This window comes from Antechinus flavipes, chromosome 2 (genome assembly GCF_016432865.1).
Source record: "Antechinus flavipes isolate AdamAnt ecotype Samford, QLD, Australia chromosome 2, AdamAnt_v2, whole genome shotgun sequence".
NCBI lineage: Eukaryota > Metazoa > Chordata > Mammalia > Dasyuromorphia > Dasyuridae > Antechinus > Antechinus flavipes.
Window position 1 is genome coordinate 162,832,162 of NC_067399.1, and position 6,809 is coordinate 162,838,970.

Here is a 6,809-nt window from a genome sequence, read left to right on the forward strand (position 1 = left end):
TCATTTATTTTGTTCTGAACTTAAGACATCAAAAAAGCAGTTCTATAATATGGCAGAAGTGGGGAGGGGGAGAAGATGATTTGCACATGAAACTGCATTCTATTATGTACAACTTGCTATTTCTTTTAAACACATAATCATGTTATCATGTAACTTTTTTTTTCTTCCCTTTCCTCTCTCTCGTTCTAGAGACTACCACTAGACACAAATATATAATATATACATATATATTTATCACATATATATACATACTATACATACATAAATATATGTATACACACACACACACACACATATGTTCCTTCTCTGGATGTAGATGCCATCTTTCTTCATATGTCCTTTGTAGTTAATTTAGGTGCTTATAATGATCAAAATGACTTAGTCACTCAAGTTCTTAAAACAATATTGCTGTTACTATATATAATATTGTCTTGGTTCAGCTTATTTAACTTTTAATTATTTTATGTAAGTCTAGACTTCGAGCTCATCATTTCTTTTAGCATAGTAATATTCCATCACAAAGATATGTCATAGTTAAGGGAACTGAAGTAAGCAGTGGTCAAGTTATTTGCCAGGGTCACACAACTAGTAAGTGAGCCTGGATTTTAATTCAATACTTCAAAAAGCTTGTTAGCTGTCTGAAGGTAGAACTTGAACCCAAGGCAAGTAGGAAGAAAGTCATACATGGAAGGAAGGAAGGAAGTGAGGGAGGGGAGGAAAAAGAAAGGAAGGAAGGAAGGAAGGAAGGAGGGAGGGAGGAGAAAAGAAGGGAAAGAGGGAGGGAGGAAGAAAGGGAAAGAGGAAAAGAAGGAAGGAAATAAGCATTTTAAGTACCTATTATGTGCCAGTCACTGTGCCAATCACTTTATAAATATTATCATATCTGATCCTCAAAACAACCCTAGGAGATGTGTCATCATTATTCTCATTTTACAGTTGAAAAAACTGAGTCACACAGAGGTAGGTTAAATGATTTGCCTAAGGTTATATAACTTACACCTGTCCAGGGTGAGATTTAAATTCAGATTTTCCTGAGGCCAGATCCAGCACTCATATCCATAGTATCACCTAATGATATATTTCCTTTAAATTAAAACACATCTCGAAAAACAAAACCATAAACCAGTGTTGACTTCTCTTTCTGATGGTTTCCTAGGACGACTACTAGCCCCTTAAGCACAAACATTTTCTCTCCCACTTCTTTATAGCCTCAAATTACCTGACATATAGTTGGTATAGTCCTACAATGTTCAAAGATTTATGGAGAATTTTTCTCACAATGCCCCCATGAGGCAGATAGCACAAGTATTATTGTCCCCCTATGAGAGCACATCCATATGAAATTGCATCTCTACCTTGATAATCTGTATAGGTGAAACTCAGAGAAAATTGAATAGGTGCAGGGTTGGGGGGATAAGCACTATCCATCTTGCCACTTGGTTTCCAAGTGGAAGTCCCATGACAGATAATATTTCTTGTCACATGGGAGAATCTTATCTAAGAAGGCTGAGATAGAAGTTGTCTGCTGTTCTTATTTAAACTCATTCTGCCCACCTGCTATTGTCCCATGAAGGGGAGAGCCAAGGAACCCAACTCAAGATTCACCAAGTATGGTTAGACAATAATGAAGATTCCAACCCCTGCTGGAAAATGTGTGTAAAGTTAAGGTGGAGTACATTTATTATTTAATGAAATCATTCTAAAGAATTTCCTCAATAATATTTTGTTACTTGACAGGAACATTGAAAATAAAATTGCTACTTTCTGTTCGGTATTTTTTTTTTTCATCTGCAAGAGTCTAAAATATTCAAAACTTTTTTAAAAGGGGGAACTTGATTATTTTTTCTCCCTTAAAAGCTATTGCAACCATCTTGGATCACATTAATTGGTTCAAGGGACTAAGAGGCAGGTTTCCTGTTTGCCTGTGTACAAAAAACCTCAAGGAACTCCAGCTGGCTCCTGATGTCCAGTTTACTGCCATGGACAACACAGAAACAGGGTGGCTGTGCCCAGCTGAATCAAGGCTGTGTCCTTGTTAAATCTTTTCACAAATGTCTTTTCCCTGCTATGGCTAAGTAAATCATTTAGTTAACTGTTAGATCTTCTACAAAGATTTTGTTTTGTTCTAATATCGAACCTAAGCTACCAGGAGACCTGTCTGGGGCAGACTTGGGCTACAGTACTATATCTTACAAAAGAAAAATGTCTCTTTAGCACTGGGCCACCATATGAAGCAGGCCCCAAAGCACTTGTGTGGTAACCAGAATCAGAAATAGAAACTCTAGCTGAATTGGGAGAGGAAACAGCAGAAGTGAATAGTGATCCACAATATTCCTGTTTGGATTATTTATCTCTGTCTCTCAAGGGTAGAATGGGTATACAGAGTGATAGATTGGAAAAACCACTGGACTTTGTACACTTTGCCTTCTGATAGCTCTATGACTTTAAATAAGTTACAATCTCTCTAACGCTGTTTCCTTTTTTTGTTTTTGTAAAATTGGGATAACCCATCCTCCCTATTTCACAGATATCTTGTCCTTTTATAAAATGGTAGTAAGCGAAGGATTAATAGTCATTAGTAGAATCCAGAATTCAGATTGGTGATAGGAAAGTCCAAAGATGGGGGAAAGGAATTAAGCAGATGAAGTCATGGAATTAGACAAAAGTAGATAACAAAGCTTTGGGCCAATCTGAAAGCAGGAGAAGCAAAATAAGCAGAAATGTAGGTGGAATGAATTGAACAAGAATGGAAACCAAAAATCAAGAAATAGTTATCAGTCAGAGATAGGTGACTGAATAATGGCATGCACTTCTATGCCTTTCTTTGTTTTTATATAGTTTTTATTGTCTTGTTTTTGTATCATTTGCATATTTCAATATATCTTTCTATCCCTGTCTCAGAGAGTCATCTCTAAAAAGAAAGAATTAAAAAAAAGAAAAAACAGTTTAGCAAAACTACACTTTGACTCAATCTAATATCACATGAGATGTTTAGTTAAGGTTGTTTTTCAGTTCTAAAAGGAATGAAGAGGTGCTGAAGTGTTTTGTCATTTCTTTATCTAAGTTCATTTTACAGATGAAGAAACTGAGGGGAAAAGGGTTAAATGATTTACATAAAGTCACATAACTAATAAGTATCTAAAGTCAGATTTGAACTCAGGAAGATGTCTTTCTGGCTCCAGACCTAGTACTCTACCCAATGTATTACCCAGCTACCTTCTTAAACCAATACCACATAGTTTTTATGACACTCACTTAATTGGATAATTTGACAAATGGAAGTGCTAATTTCTCTTTCATTCTTATTTCCTTTCTTACCATTTCTCTTGATATTCTAGATCTTTCTCTTTCTCCAAATATATTTTGTTATTATTTTGTTGAATTATATAAATTGTTCTCTTGGTTTGGTAGAACCCTCAATCAGTAAATTATTTTGGCATTACCTTAATTTTTATTATATTAGCATGACCTAATTATATATGCTGAATATCCCTCCAATTATTTAATTTCTTTGGATTGCTCATATTTTCATCTATGTAAGTTTTCAGTGTGCTTTGGCAAATTTCCAGATATTTATTCAACATTTTATAGCTACTTTCATTTTTTAAATTTTCTCCTCGATTTTATTATTCCTTCATAGAAATGCTGTTATTTTGGGGGGAATTTATTTTGCATCTTGTTGCTTTATAAGAGCCATTAATTATCTCCGTTTCTTACCTGATTTTCTAAGACAGTTATCATGTCATCAGTCAAAAAATAATAGTATCAAATTTACATCTTTAATTTTTTTATCTTATTGGATTGTTACCACTAACATTTGTAGAATTTTATAAAGTAACAAAGGGGAAAATCTATTTATTAATCAATAAAGATTTATTAAGCACCTACTATATGCCAGATATTGTGCCAAGTACTGAGGATTCAAAAATATAGTTTCTGCCCTTAAGGAGGTTATAATGTAATAAGGGAGACAATATGCAAACAGATACATACACATACATATATATTTATATATATGTTTATATATATACATCTACACACATATATATGTGTATGAATATATATGTATGTATATACATACACAATCCATATGTACATATGTAAAATATAAAGCATGCTGTATATAGGAAATAATTAATGGAGAAAAGTCGCTAGAACTAAGAAGAATTGATGAAGACAAGGTGGCCCAATAGATAGAGTTCTGGGTCTCAAGTCAGGAAGATTCATCTCATTTAACTTTGTTTGCTTCAGTTTCCTTATCTATAAAATAAGCTGGAGAAGGAAATTTCAAACTACTCAGTATCGTTGCCAAAACAACTCAAAATTGGATCACAAAAAGTCAGATGTAACTGAAAACGGCTAAACAACAGTGGGGGACCTATAGAAGACAAGATTTTAGTTGGAACTGAAAGGAACTCAAGGAGGTCAATGGTCAGGATGGAGGAGAGAGAGCATTCTAGGAGTGGGGGACAGCCAGAGAGAATGCCTAGAGCTGAGAGATGGAATATCTGTTTGTAGAACAGCCAGGAGACCAATGTTACTGGATTGAAAAGGACTTGTAGGGGAATGAGATCTAAGAAGGGTAGGATGGGAAGAGCTTTATATGTCAAAAAGATATTTTTCATTTGAACCTGAAGGCAATAGGGAGCCTGAAGTTTACTGAACATAATGATGACATGATATTTTAGGAAAATCATTTTAGTGGCTGAAAGGGTAGGGAGAGCTCTGAGGCAAGGAGATACAGAAGAGTGCTTTTGTAATAGTTAAGGCATGAAATATTAAGGGCTGGTACTTGAATGGTGGCAATGTCAGAGTGAAGAATAGTGCATATTTGAGAGATGCTGCAAAGGTGATATTCACAAGTCTTTAGCTTGGATAGAAGGAGTGAGAGATAGTGAGGAATCCAAAATGACTCCTAAGTTGCCACTCTGACGATGTGGGAGGAAAGCGTCATTCTCTACTATAATAGGAACTATAATTTGAACTCAGAAAGGTGATTCTTCCTGACTTGAGATCCAGTACTCTATCTACTATAATAGGAATAAGGAATGCTTTTTTTATTTTCATTTATTCAGAAATTTTCTTTTTGCCCATTCATTTCATATCATTAGCTTTTAATTTTTGTTATATATATTTTATTGTATTAAAATGGTCCTTCTATGACTATATTTTACAGGGCTTTTAGCGTGAATGTTATACTTTGTCAAAGACTTTTTCCTCTTTATATGATTGATTATGTTACCTATTTTTGCTACTCTAATTAATTTTTGATATTATAGTATAATATGTTTGCCAGGATTTAATTTAACATTTTTTGCTTCGATATTGATCACTTGAATTGATCTATAGTTCAATGTTTTGCTCTATTATTCCCTGGGTTAGATCTTAGGACTAAATTTGTTTCATAAATTAAGTTTGCTAGACTTTAATTTTTCAGTTTTTAAGAATTTGGCAGTATAGGTATTACTTGTTCTTTATTTGTCTGTAAATCTATTTGAATCTTGTTTTTTCCTTTTTAGTTATTTCCTTATGGTTCAATTTCCTGTTTTGAAATTGAATTAAGAGCTCTATTTGATATTCTGTTACTTTGTGTATTTTATTTCTTTTCGTAGCCAATTTTATTTTTTTAATTCCATTTTTTTCCCCTAGGAGGTAGATTCTGATAAAAGTAAATATGGTAAGTTCTGATAATTCTTTTTATTTCTTTTCTATTTCTTGTGTTTTCACCTAGTTAGGAAAAAACATTCTAAGTAAACATGGACGAATCAACTGCAGGATAAAATATAAACATATATAAAATCCTACAAATATTGAAACTTTTGCACACTATCTTTTCATAAAGTGAAGCGATCCAGTGAAGGAAAAAGTTAGTTTAAAGGAAATTTAAATCACACAATAAAGCCAAATGATCTCAAAGTTATTCAAGGATAATATAGGTAATAGGTTCAAGCAATCAACATTTATTAGTCCACAAGTGAACCCTAACATCATTAACCTCAAGATGTGTGGAGAGGAAATAGAAGAGGCATTAACAAGGGAAAAAAGATAAGAAAAGCAGCCAGGTTGTACTAAGTATAGAGAATGTCTGTGTTAGAGGCAATTCAATTGTGATGGCTTTGAGGTACCAATATGCAAAGTATCTGAAAAAAAGGAAGGTACCAAGTGTTAAAATATCTCATCCATTATTAATATAAAACATAGTGACTCAGGAGACATTACTAGGTAATGATATATACTACTCTCTCTATGACAAATATTCATGAGAATCAACTATACTTTCCACAAGTGATATTTAACAATGAACTACAACTTTACTATCTGACAATTTACTGAAATATGCAGAAAATATAAGATCTCATTGTACTTATTGCTTGTTGATTATGAAAAAACAAATTTTTTTCAGTAGAAGAAAATATTGCCCTGTAGACTTTTTAAAAGTATGTTATCTGCCATCCATATGTCAGGATTATTCAGTATTCCTTGGAAGATGTTATAATAGTAATAACACATTCAGTGACCCTCTGATAATAAACATCAAGTGAGGCATAAAATAGGAAGCCATATATATGTTTGACAAAGGTACTTAGCACTGCAATAGAGGGTTTTCAATGTCCAGTCCAGATAGAGAAGGGCTTTTTTTGTGAATGGTGAGGTCCTTTATATGATCCTATTCAAGAATGACATTGTGCTAATGACAAAATACCTTGGGACAATGCAAAACTTCCTAGAAGATGTCATTAATCAGTCAGTTTGCATTCAAATAGAAAATTCCAAATGAATAAAGAATATATCTTTCCTAGATATCAATA